The following is a 15,959-nucleotide window of genomic DNA, read 5'->3' on the forward strand; positions in this document are numbered from 1 at the left end:
TAATGGCTAGTAGTGTAGTTGTCTCCCTCTTAGGAGTCTTCATTGTACTCTTGCAACCTGTCCGCTTATTCCTCTGCCTTTAATATTGAAGGGGGAATTGAAGAGCCCACTCCGTACGCCGAAATCGGAGTTCAGACACTTTTATTGTGCCAAGGTTACCGGTTTCATCAGTCTTACGCTGCCCTGTTCTTATCGTACGGAAGTTGTTATAAAGTTTCCATGTTACATTACTTGAAGTCAAAACAGAAAAAACGCTTTATACGTATACATACCTTGATGAAAACCCAAATGATAAAATCCTCCTAGCGTCCATGCATATTTGCGGAGAACTCCCGAGCTCTGCGCACAGCATTCCGCCGACAGTAGCAGTGAAAGCACTACTTAACACTGGGCAGTGCGCCTTAAGAATAACTTAGTACTAGGCAGCTCTAGGTTTTTGCCACGAGCCTTATTAATAATGAGTTAAGAAGGTAGTAATTTGTCTAGCCAAAGACGGAAAAGAAGCAAATTGTAATCCCTTAACCCTTGTTTGACGCCTGCGCTCTTTTTAAACCACAAGGCTCTTTTAACTAAAAAGGAACAGTAGGCTTCTCATCCTCCATATATGATTTTATGGAATTTTTTTATTATCACTGAAAAAAATGTTTATGGTTATATCACTGATCGTAGTCAAGTAATTTGAAATTTTTGCAGTTGGGTCGGAAAATGCGCTAGGCAATCAGTACGTGAGTTTCAGTGCTATATTTTTACGAAAATAAAGACTTGGCAACAATACACCTTACCAATTTACTTTTATATGTCCATTGTTGTAACTAAATCGTAGAGCATACATGCAAGTGCATTGTTGGAACAGATTCACAGTTAGAAAGTGCGCTTTGTCGAACTAAGTCGTGGTTTTATATTTTATTGATATTGGATTATGATACACGCTACAAAAGGGACTACATTCTCCAGCAGGGTTTAGCACATACAGGTCACTAAGAGTTACAGAGTTAACTGAATCAATTTTTGAAAATGTGAATGAGAGTGATGCTGTTGTAGATGTGATAAAGGAATGTACACATGTCGGAGACGAGGTAGATGTAAATGAATGTGAAGACGATGAATAATGGTATTCAGGAAACTAGGAAACATAATCTTGTACCTAGAAGTGGATAGATTATACAATGAGGCACCAAAGAAACTGGTACAGTCATGTGTATTCAAATACAGAGATATGTAAACAGGCAGAACACAGCGCTGCGGTCGGCAACGCCTATATAAGACAAGTGTTCAAAAATGGCTCTGAGCACTATGGGACTCAACTGCTGAGGTCATTAGTCCCCTAGAACGCAGAACTAGTTAAACCTAACTAACCTAAGGACATCACAAACATCCATGCCCGAGGCAGGATTCGAACCTGCGACCGTAGCGGTCTCGCGGGTCCAGACTGCAGCGCCTTTAACCGCACGGCCACTTCGGTCGGCAAGACAAGTGTCTCGCGCAGATGTTAGATCGGTTACTGCTACTACGATGGCAGGTTACCAAGTTTTAAGTGAATCTGAACGTTGTGTTATAGTCGACGTGATGGGGCACACCATCTCCGAGGTAGCGATGAAGTGGGGATTTTCCCCTACGGCCATTTCATGAGAGTACCGTGAACATCAGGAATCAGGAAAAACATCAAATCTCCGGCATCACTGCGGCAGGAAAAAAATCCTGCAAGAACCGGACCAACGACCACTGAATAAAATCGCTGAACTTGGTAGAAGTGCAACCCTTCGCAAATTGCTGCAGATTTCAATTCTGGGCCATCAACAAGTATCAGCGTGCAAACCATTCAACAAAACATCATCGATAAGGGCTTTCGGAGCCGAAGGCCCAATCGTGTACCCTTGATGACTGCACCACAGAAAGCTTTAAGCCTGCCGGCCTCATCAACACCGACATTGGACTGTTTATGACTAGAAACATGTTGAGTGGTCGGACGAGGCTCGTTTCAAATTGTTTCAAGCAGATGGACATGCACGAGTATGGGGACAAGCTCATAAATCCATGCACCCCGCGTGTCAGCAGGGGAATGTTCAAGCTGGTGGAGGCTCTGTAATGTTGTGGGGCGTATGCAGTTGGAGTGATATGGCATCCCTGATACGTCTAAATACGACTCTGACAGCTGACACGTACGTAAGTATCCTGTCTGATCACCTGCATCCATTCATGTCCATTTTGCATTCCGACGGAGTTGGGGAATTCCATCGGCAAAATGCGATACCCCACACGTCCAGAATTGCTACAAAGTGGCTCCAGGAATATGAGTTTAAACACTTCCGCTGGCCATCGAATTCCCCAGACATGAACATTATTGAGCATATCTGGGATGCCTTGGAACGTAGTGTTCAGAAGAGATCTCCACCCTCTCGTACAGCCCAGCAGGATTCGTAGTGTCAGTTTCCTCCAGCACTAATTCAGACATTAGACGAGTCCATGCCACGTCGTGTTACGGCACTTCTGCGTGCTCTGGAGGGCCCTACACGATAATAGGCAGGTGTATCAGTTTCTTCAGTATATATGCCGTAATACTATCCGATGCGCGCAAGCGAGCGTCATGGAATATAATACGTGAAACTGCATTTTCTGTATCACCTTAGACGCTAATTAAAAATAATGGTATATTGTCTCAGATTTCTTATCACCAATCACAGGCAGAGTGTAATACTCATGCATACCAGTAATTCTGCAGAAGACAGCAGAATTCTACACCCATATCTTCAACGCCGGATTGAACTTGACTCTACACAACTAAAGGCTTTCTTTGGGCTACTAATAAATGCTGGTTTACACAAGACCCATGACAAACCTTTGAGTGAATTTTGGCCAGAGGAGTCAATATGAGCTTTTCAAGATTTCATGATATTCTGATGTGCCTCCAGTTCGATGATAAACTTACAAGAGAAGAAACAAAAGTCATTTCTGGATCAAAATCTGAACCTGTACGGGCTTTGTTTGAAATTTTCGTCCTTCTTATATCACTGGGCCTTATATTATAGTTGATTAGCACTTGTGTACGTTAATGGGACAGTGTCCATTCAAGGTGTGCATTCCTTCAAAATATGAAAGTACAGAATAAAAGTGTGTGCTGTTGTAGATTGTGAGACCAATTATATCATAAATGCACAACTGTATACAGGGAAATCTGCTGGAGCGAGGGAAATAAATAAACGGAAACGAGTGGTACATAATTTAGTAGAGAAAGTGGTAGGTAAATTACCACTGACAATTTTTTTTGCCACTTTTCAAACATAATTATAGCATCGAACAACAATGTGGATGAGTCTCATAATATGTCATTAATATTTTTGTGGAAATATTTTATATTTATCGGCATATAGTTGCTAAAATGATTTTGGGGTCGAAAATGACCCCATACATGTCATGTTTTTCCAGAGCTGGTACTATGCGAGGATTACTTAATGAATACTGAGGGGCTAGTTCCGTTCACCATTCAGATCTTATACTAATAGCCTAGAATTACAGAGCCCACGCAACGTATTTGCGTGTGGCCACGCTACTTGTAGCTTCCTTATGGAACCAGAAACTCCTCCCGAACAGGTCATGAAGGCCCAAAGGTTACCGACCGGCCGCCGTGTCATCCTCAGGCCACAGGCGTCACTGGATGCGGGTATGGAGGGGCATGTGGTCAGCACACCGCTCTCCCGGCCGTATGTCACTTTCCGAGACCGGAGCCGCTACTTAGCAATCAAGTAGCTCCTCAGTTTGCCTCGAAAGGGCTGAGTACACCCCGCTTGCCAACAGCGCTCGGCAGACCGTATGGTCACCCATCCAAGTGCTAGCCCAGCCCAACAGCGCTTAACGTCGGTGATCTGACGGGAACCGGTGTTACCACTGCGACAAGGCCGTTGGCAAGGAACCAGAAAGCTGGTTCTTTAATACGGGTAACCAAATCAACAACCGTAAGAACTGCTGCAACCGCTATTTGCACTAGCCATCACTGAGTACTTTAACTTTTGGTACATCCATAGGTTAGCCCCTCCACAATAAAAGCCAGCACAATGATCTGCTTACATATGTCTTGACAAATTTCAGCCACATACAAGCAAAGCTGAGTTCAATGTTCAGACATGAACAAAATAGGTTAAATCACTCATCGTTCACCAAATGGACTAGCGCCGGCAAGTCGCATCGGTAGCCCACTTGGGCGAACTGAACTAAGGCCGCTAGCACAGGAGCAACATGGAATCGACTGTTTCGTAGCAAGGTTAGAGGTTAGCGAAACAATTCCAGAGCACGGGGATGCTCAGGCAACGATGTCGTGTGATAATAAGTAATAACGTAAGTAATACATAACGTTATCTGTGACGCCTGTGCTCGATGAGAATCACACCTTTAACCGCAGCTATTTTAGTCCGTAGCTATTCCGTTGTCTGAGTAGGGCAAAGATTTATGTACAACGTCAATTCTCATAGCTGTAACGTCATTAGCAACCCCATGGTTCACAACAAGACCATACCACTTTGTAGCAGGAAGATACAGCCACACACAGCAAACAGCAAATAAGCAGATGTCCAAAGGAACTGCCCAATGTAGAAACCTCCTCAACACAAATTTAGGAGAAAAGATAATGCTGCCTGAACCTGAGCCAGTATAAACCCTGCAACCAAAGCATCGACTCTTGTCGTGTTCCCTAAACGCAGGAATACTACAGCCTATGAAACATTCGAACTGGAAATGCTTACTGGTCCAACGAAGCCGCCTCTGGCATTCTCTACCACCAGACTGTGGCTGTTCTGCAGAAGTTTCACACCCTTTCACACCACGTGACGGAGAGAGAGACTACGTCGGCCGAGCGCGGCATCACACTCCATAACCATGGCGATTCAGAAGTGCCGGACGGTTGAACACCTTGCACACTCTCTTGTCAGACCTGTAGAAAACAGAATTATAATGTTCCTGCATGAATAAAATTTTATAAAAATGGGTTAAAGGTAATGTTTTTGAAGAATACACGTTCAGTGTCTTTGAAGAAACACTTCACATTCATTCGAAAGACATTAGCCGATAGTGCAATATGTAGAAGAGAAAAGTCCTAAAAATTAATCATCAACAAATGGAACATCGCCTGATCTCTGTCAGATCCTCACCCCCCGTCTCCCCCTCCTGCTTTGACAAGGCTGTTGGCAGAACGAGTGTTATGTCGTATGCAGGAAGTTTTCGGCCACCACTGCTGGTATTGATGATAATGACGATTTATGGCAGAGGGCGCTAAACAGCAAGGTCATCAGCGCCTTTGCATTAATGATATACCGAAGAAGATTGCGAAAATCTATGGAAAAAGAACAATTGACTGGGAAACTACGTTTCATCCCACAACAGGAATCGTAAAGCGTCCCCAAGCAGGTGACCTTCAGAAAAGTCCGTAATAAAAACCCAGTGAGACATAGTGGTTCAAATGGCTCTGAGCACTACGGGACTTAACTTCTAAGGTCATCAGTCCCCTAGAACTTAGAACTACTTAAACCTAACTAACCTAAGGACATCACACACATCCATGCCCGAGGCAGGATTCGAACCTGCGACCGTAGTGGTCGCGCGGTTCCAGACCGTAGCGCCTAGAACCGCTCGGCCACACCGGCCGGCGAGACATAGTGAAATAACTAAATAAAATCATGGATAAAATACCTGTAAAGATGCTGTTAAAATGGATAGATAACCTTGGCTGGATGGCGACTTCGAAATAATACGTGACCCAGCCACTCTGTGATACGTTAAGATCTCACACCCAGTATGTTGGGAAGAATTCCGGGTACCACAAAAAATCTTAAGACAAGGACAACACGCGCCTCGTTATCAGTTAAAATGGAGGAATGATCTTGTGGGAAACCCAAGTCGTCATATAAAACCGACTCAGTTAAAATATGTTGTACCGACAGCTGTGTCTCGCATCTATGACATAGTGGGGGCTCCTCCCGACGTAAGAGGAAGCCATGTGTCAATAGGCAATGTCCCACTCTAAGTCGTGTAAGGGCTACTTTTTCAGCTCGTCGCGAGCGGAAGGAGGTAATCCAGGGTCGCACTGAAGTCTGTATGGAACGTAGTTTATTCTTCCTCGCTCCCAGCCACTGAGACTCCCATAAACATGTGGCCTTCCTGGTCACAAATGAAGAGAAAGCCCGCAGAGACTGAACAGTGAGCACGAGGAGGAAGGGAGCAAGCCTCCTTGGCAGCCGCATCAGCGAGTTGGTTTCCCTGAAGCCCTATGTGCCCTGGAACCCAGCAAAAATGATTTCCTTGCTTTGCCTTTGGAAGAGAGGTAGAGCGTCCCCCACCTGTTGCACCAGCCGATATGCTGCGTACATCTGTCCAATAGCGAGAAGGGCATTTTGAGAATCGAAGCAGATGACACATTTTTTGATCACGACCCAGTTTATTTGCTCCATTGTCCTCAGGAGAGCAGTTAGTTTCTCAAAATAATCTGAAAACTGCTCTGGGAGCCCTATCCTGAAGACAAGGGCGGGGAACACAACAGAAGAACCTAAAAAAAATCTCCCTGCTTGGAACCATCCGCGTAGACGGTAATAAAGTCTGTGTGGCTATGTAAAATCTCATTAAATTTATCTTTAAAAACATAGTCTGGGGAACAACGCTTCTTGTAAGCAGTCAGTTCTAAAAGCTAAGTGGGCCTTGGTAGTAGCCAGGGGGATGCCCTACTCCACCCCTGGCTTTGGACTTGAATGCCCCTCATCTGTAATAACTCAAGGCTCTCCCTTGCACGGATCCCAAATGGCCGTGTTGTTTGTGGCCGATGAACGAACAGTCGTTCCAGTGGCGGCTGGACAATGTAGCTGGATGATGGCGATGTAGGAATGGACAATCCCCTATATGCTTGGCGTACCTCGAAAAGAAGACGTAGAATACACAGCGGAGGCTCACCAGCCTCAGCAGACAAACTAACAACAGGGCTCGTGCGATAGGCCCCTGTTGACAGCCTAATACCCTCGTGGTGAACTGCATCCAGCAGTTTAAGGTACGAAAGCCTTGCTGGCCCACAAATCTCACATCTCTATTCAAGCCGGGATCGCACAAAGGCCTTATAAAGTTGGCGCAGACGTGCAAAGTAGAAGCAGTGACTGGTTTAGACTACTAGTCAAAGTTGCTACCCTCAGACCAACATATGCGAACATCTAACAAAGGCTCAAATTTGTAAGTACATCACCTTGTAAGACGAATTTTATTGAAGCTGACTGTCTATAAATGCTTATAGAGAAACAATTGGTGCTTCATTACTGCTAATGTATGCATCCATAATTGTTAAGCTGTGTATACAGGTCATTTAGCGTCATATGTTTTCAGCTAGAAAAGTTGTTGGATACCATTATGTCACACAATGTGACGTACGAATGCTTGGAGACTGATCGGTGTTTTTTGAGACCGATAAAGCGGCTGCTAAAAAAAATTATTTGTTGTGAAAATACGTACAAAAGCATCAGCGGTTTTATGTTTTTCCCACGTCTTCTTTTATTCGGGCTATTCACTCCTCTTGTAAGCAATTACCTCCTTACTGATATCTACGTACGACTGTCAGATTATAAGCAATTAAATCTGTCACAGTACGATCTGATCGTTTCATCAGAGAGGATTCCTTTTCACCTACAACACCCAATACAGTATTTGCAAGATGTCGAAATACGTATTCATCCGATACGAAGTACTGCACACAATTAACAGTAAGCCATCGGCGAGGTAGTGCTGAAAAGTTTCTGGCTTTGACCCATTCCTACTGAAACAGAGAAATGCATTTGGCATCAAATGAAACTTGCTATACGGTTATGTACGTTTGCAAAAATCTGGTGTTTCTTATTCTTATAACAATTTTTAATCGGGTAGAAGGTGAAATGAGCAAGGCTCAAATAAGTTTCAGCGGTGTCATGAAGCATTTGCCTGTCCGGGGAAAGTCCGTAAAGGACATCCAGAATGAGATGTTTAAACCACTATGGGAGCATTGTCCTTCCCAGGACACATTCAAAACCTACTAGCCTCGTTTCAAAACTACAGAGCCCTCCGTTGACCATAAACCCCACAGTGGACAGCTCAAAACACCAAGAGATCCGACGACGGGTGATCCTATCCATCAATTGATTCTGAATGATCGGCGAATATTCGACGAAAAGATATCAGAGATACTGCGCAGGTCCTCGTAGCCTCAATTATTAACAATATCCTACACTGGAGGAAGATTTCAACGAAATGAGTGCCGAAATGGTTGAACACTGCGTAGATGAGAAGACATGTCCTGAACAATTTAGAGCTGTTTTGACACATTTCGACGCTATAAAGGACTTTTTGTCTAGATTATTGGTTGAGAATGAAACAAGGGTCAAAGTTTATGCTCCGCACACCGACGAACAGTCAAAGAAAAGATACCACAGCGGGTCCTCATGAACATTAAGTCTCGCATCCAGAAAAAGACATGACACCTGTTTTCTGGGATACAGCAGGTATTGTGATGGCACACTACCTACGTCAGTGCTTAAGTATACTCCGAGACTATTACACTAACTTCCTTGAGCAGCTGAACGAGGAATTTAAAACAAAGTGCCTTGGATAATTAACCAAAGGTATCCTTTTGTTGCAGGCCAATGCAACAACTTCTTACACGTCCCACATTATGGCCACCAAACTGAAGGTCCAGCGTTTCCAATTGGTCTATTATTCCTCTGTTTACCTGACCTGGTCGCTCCGGACTACCATCTGTTTCCTGACTTCAAGAAACACCTGACCCACCGTCATTTTGACGACAATGAAAACGGCAAACATGCTATTGAAAGCTAGGTTTATCGCCTATCACACGATTTCTTTTTAAATTGATTGGATAATAATCTGCAACAACGAATTAAGAGTTGTGTCAGTTTGGGGGTGGTGAGAGGCAAGACGAGGAGGGTGGGGAGATATGTTGAAAACGTGTGATGCAAAACTGTCCTATTTCTGTACAGGTCAGGAAGTTTTCAGAATCCCCCTATGCACAAGGACTAGCGAGTCAGTCTTACCACTTTCCTTCTTCTTCCTCCTCCTTTTCTTCTTCTTCTTCTTCTTCTTCTTGCTATTTTTGTAACAAGTTCGTTTGTGTGGCCATTATTCGAAGCAAGCACAGAACTATTCGTTTTGTAAATAAAAACCACCTTTCCTTGCTGCAACGTATTTCATTTCTTCCAAAAACGTTTCGCCATTTACGTGTCTGTAAGAAATAAAATGTGTTGCAGCAAGAAAATGTGAAAACAGTTACGAAACAGTTCTGTTTTTCATTTGCAGCTCAGCTGTGGAAGGAAGATGACATCAGATTTCGAAATCGCTAGCAGTCATGAGAGTAATTATCAGGAAGCAAACTGTGAGAAAACACAAGAGTGTATACTTTGTGGATGAAAAGGTACCAGAAGCTGCTGAACATTACTTGTAGAGCACACAACATGCGGTCTGTTGGCGACATTTCGTAACAACCAGAAAACAGCCTTGGCACAACACTTGTCTTTCGTGTATCCTGTAAGTGAACGGACTTCAAAATGTATGCAAGAAGCAGTTAGAATTGCGACAAGCAGCATTCTAATAGTGCCGCCAAACTTATACCGCAGACGTGGTCTGCCAGCGAAATAGATAATTATAGAACTGAGTGAAAAAGCTCGCATCGTCACGCAAGCATTCCCATTATAGTGGTCTACAGCGTGCAACTCAAATAGCTTCTCCCGAATTGGAAATCGGCGCCATACCACTGCATCGCCCTCGCTTGATAAGATAATAATAGTTCGTTGTAATAATAGGCCAGATATTTTCGTTAGTACGATTTATGGGAGAAAGCAGCAACGTAAGTTCTTTTTTTAAAGAGCTGCGTCATCATGAATGAAATATAGGATGTGGTATGTCAACAGACATTAAACTGTAAAATATTAAGCTTCCGATTCGATGGGCACAAATGATCAGTACCTCGAACGTTGCAAGAATCTACAGGTATATTACTTGTACTAAGCGACTATCCCGGAACCACGTTCCAGCTGCAGGTTGCCTAACTAATGTCCCCAAGGGATAAGAAAAATCTGATTTTCAATACTTCGCGTAATTATTGACCGAATTTAAAAATTTAAAATGCTGTCATAATCTACTCATTTAAAGGTATAATCTTCTGTTAAAAGTTTGACACAGTAATACTAGGATTGCAGTTAGAAGCCGTGCGTTTCTCTTGAGGTGGTGTGTCCAACATCTTAGCTTACCTGGGCCACTTTGGGAGAAGACGAGTATTTTTGAGCCGCACAAAAAATATTAAATAACACTAACAATAACCGCTGAACAGAAAGGGAGAGAGCATCGTGTGGCGGGAATTTCAAATCTAAAATATTCACTTTATTATAACTTTACATAAACACACTTTCACGGATTTTTTCCGATCGTGTGCCCCACTGAAACTTGCTTTGGACCGCATACGGACTGGGCCGCGGGTTGGATACCCCTGGTATTGAGACAGTGTTAACTGACGGCGAGCAAATAGCCGGACTTTATTCACCCAGTATTTGAAAATGGGAGCACTCCGCGACTTCCAGCAAACGCTACACATAGTTTCAAACCTTCACGAATGTTTTTCTCGTCCCCCCCCCTCTCTCCCCCCTCCCGGTCACCCTCTCTCCGCGCAAAAAGATGATGAGATAAAAAAATTATCGCCTACTACGTACTCGTTATTCATGTAGTAAAACTTCAGCATAGGGCATGACGTTTCCATTTATTACTGCTTTACTCCCGACTTTATTCACAATCAGTTGCAGCCAGTACCCACATATATCACTGAATGTATCTGCATAATTATATCATTGCACCAAACGTAGTTCAGGAGATGTGACGTTTCAGATATCGAGATGCGTTTTTGCTTAAAATGGAACGAAAATTGCCGAGACTATATTCATCCAGTGTATCATAATGAGATCACTTAGCGCCTCACAACAAATTTTAAGCACAGTTTCAAACTTTTTCTAAACTTTTTCTCGGTTATGCTTAGCGTCAAATATTTAACTCACTAAGTAATTTGTAAAGTAATCAGACGTTGGGCATTTGATTCTTTAAAGAATCGGAGGTTTAGTGGTTGTATCTATTTTCTTACTACGTTCTAAAGTGCTGGGACTGGAGGTGAATAATATCTTATCCCAAGTTCAGTATTCTCCATCGGTTTCTGCAGCGCGAAGCATAGCTGAATGGGGCGTACTTCACGTTAGATTTTCACATCTTCAACTAGATTTGCCAAATTTAGTATAATGAAATTCATCATTCTATTTTAATTATATTTCTTAAGCTAAATTTGCCATGAATATCCGTATGCACCGTTGGCGATCGTCTGATGAGATTTTTCATTTCCCTGCTCCGTACAAGTAGATCAGCTTTCCTTGACGTCCTTCAATATACTGTATCAATCCCAATGGAAAATGAGCCCGTTAATATGTCAAGAAAATCGTGGTTCGAGCATAATGCTGCCCTTGCACCATGTGGCGCAGCGAGTAAGACACTTGATGCTTATTAGGGAGAACGAGGATTCATATCCCTGTACCGCTAATTAGATTTAGATTTACCGGGATTTTCTTAAAGAGCTTTAGGCAAATATTCCGGGATGGTTCCTGTGAAAAGAATTAGGATGACCACGTAACATCCCGCCGAGAAGTTCATTCGATACGCACCCATATCTCTGACTGGACAATTATGACAAATTATATCAGCCGTGACATTTTAAAGGAACCACCCGAGAATTCGCTCTAACTGATTTAAGTACGTCCGGAATTAATTGGATCCCAGTTCCTCCAGTCCGAGTGTAACGTGCTAACCACTACACAACTTCTCTCAGTAAACAAATACGGCAAAAGCTGTGTGTAGAACCATGTGAACAGTGGCATACTGTGTATGACGTACACAAACACAAATGTGACAACGCAAACACGGCACTTAAGCAAGGAATGTCTTACTAATTCGCAAGTGGAAAGAGAGAAAAGAAACTGTTGGTAAGCGGTTGCCCTAACAGGTCCAATTAACGAAAGTTCAACAACCACTGTCACTTTTTTGACATACCCGTAGAGGCAGCCGAAATTTCATTACGTAACGGAAAACCGGTTGTAACTTGATTCACTCGCAGGGCAGCGAAAGAATTGTCTCGGGCCCATTAGTAGCTCGATTATTTATCCTCTCTTCATTTCTGCGTGTACAAGTACTCTCTGAAGGTAACTTGAGTCTAGTTTATGCTATGTGATCAAAAATATCCGGACACGCTATGTAATGTAGAACTGACGACCAGATCTCACGAGAACCGGACCTGCCAGTATAAAAGTAGGCAGGGAGTATTGTGTTGTCAGTAGAGAAGCAGTTACAGCAGGGTGGCTCGGCCAGCAGAGCTCAGTGACTTCGAAAGCAGATTAGTCACTGGATGTCACCTGAGTAACAAATCCATCAAGGATACTTCACCTCTTCTATAACTGCCCAGGTCAACTGCTTGTGGTGTGATTGTTAAATAGAAATGCGAAAGAGGTCTTTCAATTTGACGCCACTTCGGTGACCTGCAGTCGATGAGGATGATGATGAGGACAGCACAACACCCAGCCCCTGGGCGGAGAAAATTCCCAAACCCAGCCGGGAATCGAACCCAGGCCCAGAGGATTGACAATCCGTCACGCTGACCATTCAGCTATCGGGGGCGGACGTTTTTGTGCTTAATGTTAAGCGACGCATGAGGTGGTGTAATGAGCAACACTACTGGACAGGGGATGACTGGAAACGAGAGATTTGGACTAATCACGCTGTACTCTACGGCAACCCGATGTTAGGGTCTGGATTTGGAGAATGCCTGGTAAACTTTACCTGCCATCACGTGTAGTGCCAATGGTAAAGAACGGAGAAGGTAGTGTTATCGTGAGGGGGGGGGGGGGGAGGCTTCCGGTTATGGTGTGGTACCCTTATTGTGCTTAATGTACAAGTATTTTACAGCGTTGTGTACTGCGTATAGTACACAAACAGTTCGGAGACGATGATTGTTTGTATCAACATTAAAAATGTTACAAAGCAGTATCTGTGAGACAATTGTTTGTGGACAATACATTCCTCAAATGGACTGGTTTCACAGAGTCCCAATGGAACACTTTTGAGATGAGTTCCACGTCGACTTCGAGCCAGACTCCCACTGTGTGGCGGCGGGTAAAAGTTAAACATTAGTTTGTTCGCCTTCTTATTCATGCCTGACAACTAATTTTGTGGTCAGCCAGAAAGTGAAGGGAAGCATACTGACCTTAGTTTCCAGCCTGCACGGCCACATTCTGGTCCAGTCTACTGAAAGAAAAGTTTCTATTCTCCTATTTCTTTGCGGGATCACGACTATGATTTTAAATAAAAGTTTAAAGTTCCAATCAAAATTATATTACGTAAGGTCTCTCACATACAACACTTGGAAATTCACTATTTTCAATTGAAAGTAAGTCTTAAATTCTAACAGCACATTTAGCAGTTCAGAGGCGACCTCTACGGTATGTTCCTATCAGATTGTCTTTCGCCCTGACTAGGATTACTCAATGAAAGATGCCATAAATGATCAAAATTAATGCTCACCATAAAAGTGGAAATAAAGTCACCATTTGCCACACGGAATTGTAATCCACACGGACGGCCCACTAACAGTTAATTTGGCGAATTCTGAGCGATCCAGGACGGTGTACAGTCCCCGCGAGTTCACTATCCGTTTTTACCGCAAAATACGCTCTTTGACACAGTTCGGCTCTGACGTCATCCGAGGCAGAGCGCGTTTCGACGTTTAACAGACGTGGATCTTACCGTGGCTGATGGCGAAGTGAACCTTCCTACTGCCTCTCGGGCTATATTTATAAAGGTGCCGGAGCGGACGGCCGAGGGAACATCTACTGTCTACGGTTATCTGCATACTGCAGCAGCCTCCGAATGACTGCTTTCTCGGGCACATAATCTTTAATAACATAGTCACAAATTACTTCAGAAAGTTCTTAATTTTTACTTGTATACAGTTAAGCTGTTTTAAATCACAGAAAAAGTTTCAGCTCGCTAGACTGAAAACGTTGCCTTCTAGAATTTTTATAGTGCAACTAACAGTAGATCGTTACCTCTGAACCATACCTTTACTAGAACTTATATCAGCTGTTATTAATACTACAACTCTTAAATTTGGTGTTATTCTATCATTTGGTATATTTTATCATTCACTTTAACCAAAATTCTCTATCATTGCAATTACAGATACTTAATCTACTACGATTAGGTATAATTTAGTTACAAAATTGGTTTTTACTTAATTACTCAAAACCTATAAGAGGTAGCTTAACGTGGTGTCTCAGTTATTATTTTTGGGGTGAACTGAAGCATAAAACAAATTTTCATGTTTCTAAGTCCATTAATTAGTGTTTCTGATTTTTCATAAAAACGTGGATTCCGGTGTTAATTTTTATTTTATGTTTTTGGAAACCTGCACCACTTTCTTATGAGTTCTAAAGCACCTTCTGACCAAATTCTGGCTTTCTAGCTTTATTATTTATCGCCACTTATTTTTCTCTTAAAACGGCCTTTTTACGTAAACTTAAGTCTAGAACATAAAGACTTGATATTTGGACATTATTACACTGAACTAAACAAAGCTTTAAAAATAAATTTTGATTTTTAATTTCATACTTAATTGTGATGCAATACCTGCGCGCTACGTGCAGACGCGGTAAGGTGACGTGGCGCTACTAGCAGTGAACTGGGGTAAGTCCTCGCCTCTGATTCTCACACACGATACAGCGCTTGATTTGCTTCACAACGTCGAACATCACGACATTCTCTGATTTCACCTCTTGAGAAAAAAATGTGGTGCCATTTCCTCATAGAAAGCCAAACACGTGATTGAAAGTGTCCCAGCAGAGGCGTTATAAACGTGAAACGCACCATGTTAATGTCTACTAATAGGTGTTATCATACTTTTCATCAGATAGTCTATATTGTTTTGAAACAGCAGGAAAGACACTCGGTAACGACAGTGTGACAACGGTCACATCGTTCGCCATTTAATGGAGCTGGTAATAAGTTACTGAGAGATGTGGGAAAAACAAAAGAACGCGAGTTATTAGATAACCTCCCGGACGAAGTTAGGTCTTCAGAGATGAAGAGATAGGTCGTAAGGGGACAAGGATGATTGGTCACTAAGGCTGTGGGGAAGTAAGCAGACGAACTAGAAAAGTAAAGAAGAGAGGAATCTTACAGATTAACTTTTCATTCATTTGGAGGTCATTGGAGAACACCGCTACTCAACGTAAGTTGAGTGCCTTAACCACTGTGCCACCTGGATCGGTAATAGCTATAGGACTCTGCAAGGTGCCATTGCCGCAAACACCGGTCTGTCTCTCTTCTATTTATTTATTTACTTATTTATTTGGGATATCCTTCCACAAGCGTAGTCGTTGGTCCCATAAGATGAAATCGGCGCGTACTGAATCTAGGAGAGACGTGGAGTCTTGTATGACTTTCTTACGCAACAATACGACTGTTTCACGCCTGCCCCTTTAGTGTTTATAATGTCGTATTAATTAAGAGTCAGACGTGACATCGCATGGTGCTACAGCAAGAGGTGAAGCTTACTGTCACCGTGGCAGTTTACTGCTCTCAGCAGATCTTAAGAGTAAACAATGCTGGGTCCTGACGAGTCCACTCTTAATGTTTTTGTTGCCTCCAGCTCGCCACGAAAGTGCCAAGTCTCTGCGTTCTAAGCCCCGAGAGAGTGACACAGCCTTTGAAAGCTACGGTTTTGTGTGCGGCCAGTCGCCCTCAACCCCCTGCTTAACTCAAAACGAAATTTAACAAAACCTGCTTGCTCTTAACGTCTTTTCCGTGAAACAACTCCCAATGACGTCACAACTGTCGAACCTCAGTTTTGACGGTTTAAAGCTCACCTCAATGCA

At 43.0% G+C, this 15,959-nt stretch overlaps 1 pseudogene; it reads right to left on the bottom strand.

Annotated features, from left to right (window-relative positions):
• Positions 1-3,783: 3,783 nt before the first annotated feature.
• LOC126459520 (5S ribosomal RNA) lies at positions 3,784-3,901 on the bottom strand (annotated as a pseudogene).
• Between the last annotated feature and the right edge of the window lie 12,058 nt (positions 3,902-15,959).

The sequence above is a fragment of the Schistocerca serialis genome, chromosome 2, assembly GCF_023864345.2.
Source record: "Schistocerca serialis cubense isolate TAMUIC-IGC-003099 chromosome 2, iqSchSeri2.2, whole genome shotgun sequence".
Taxonomy (NCBI): Eukaryota; Metazoa; Arthropoda; class Insecta; order Orthoptera; family Acrididae; genus Schistocerca; species Schistocerca serialis.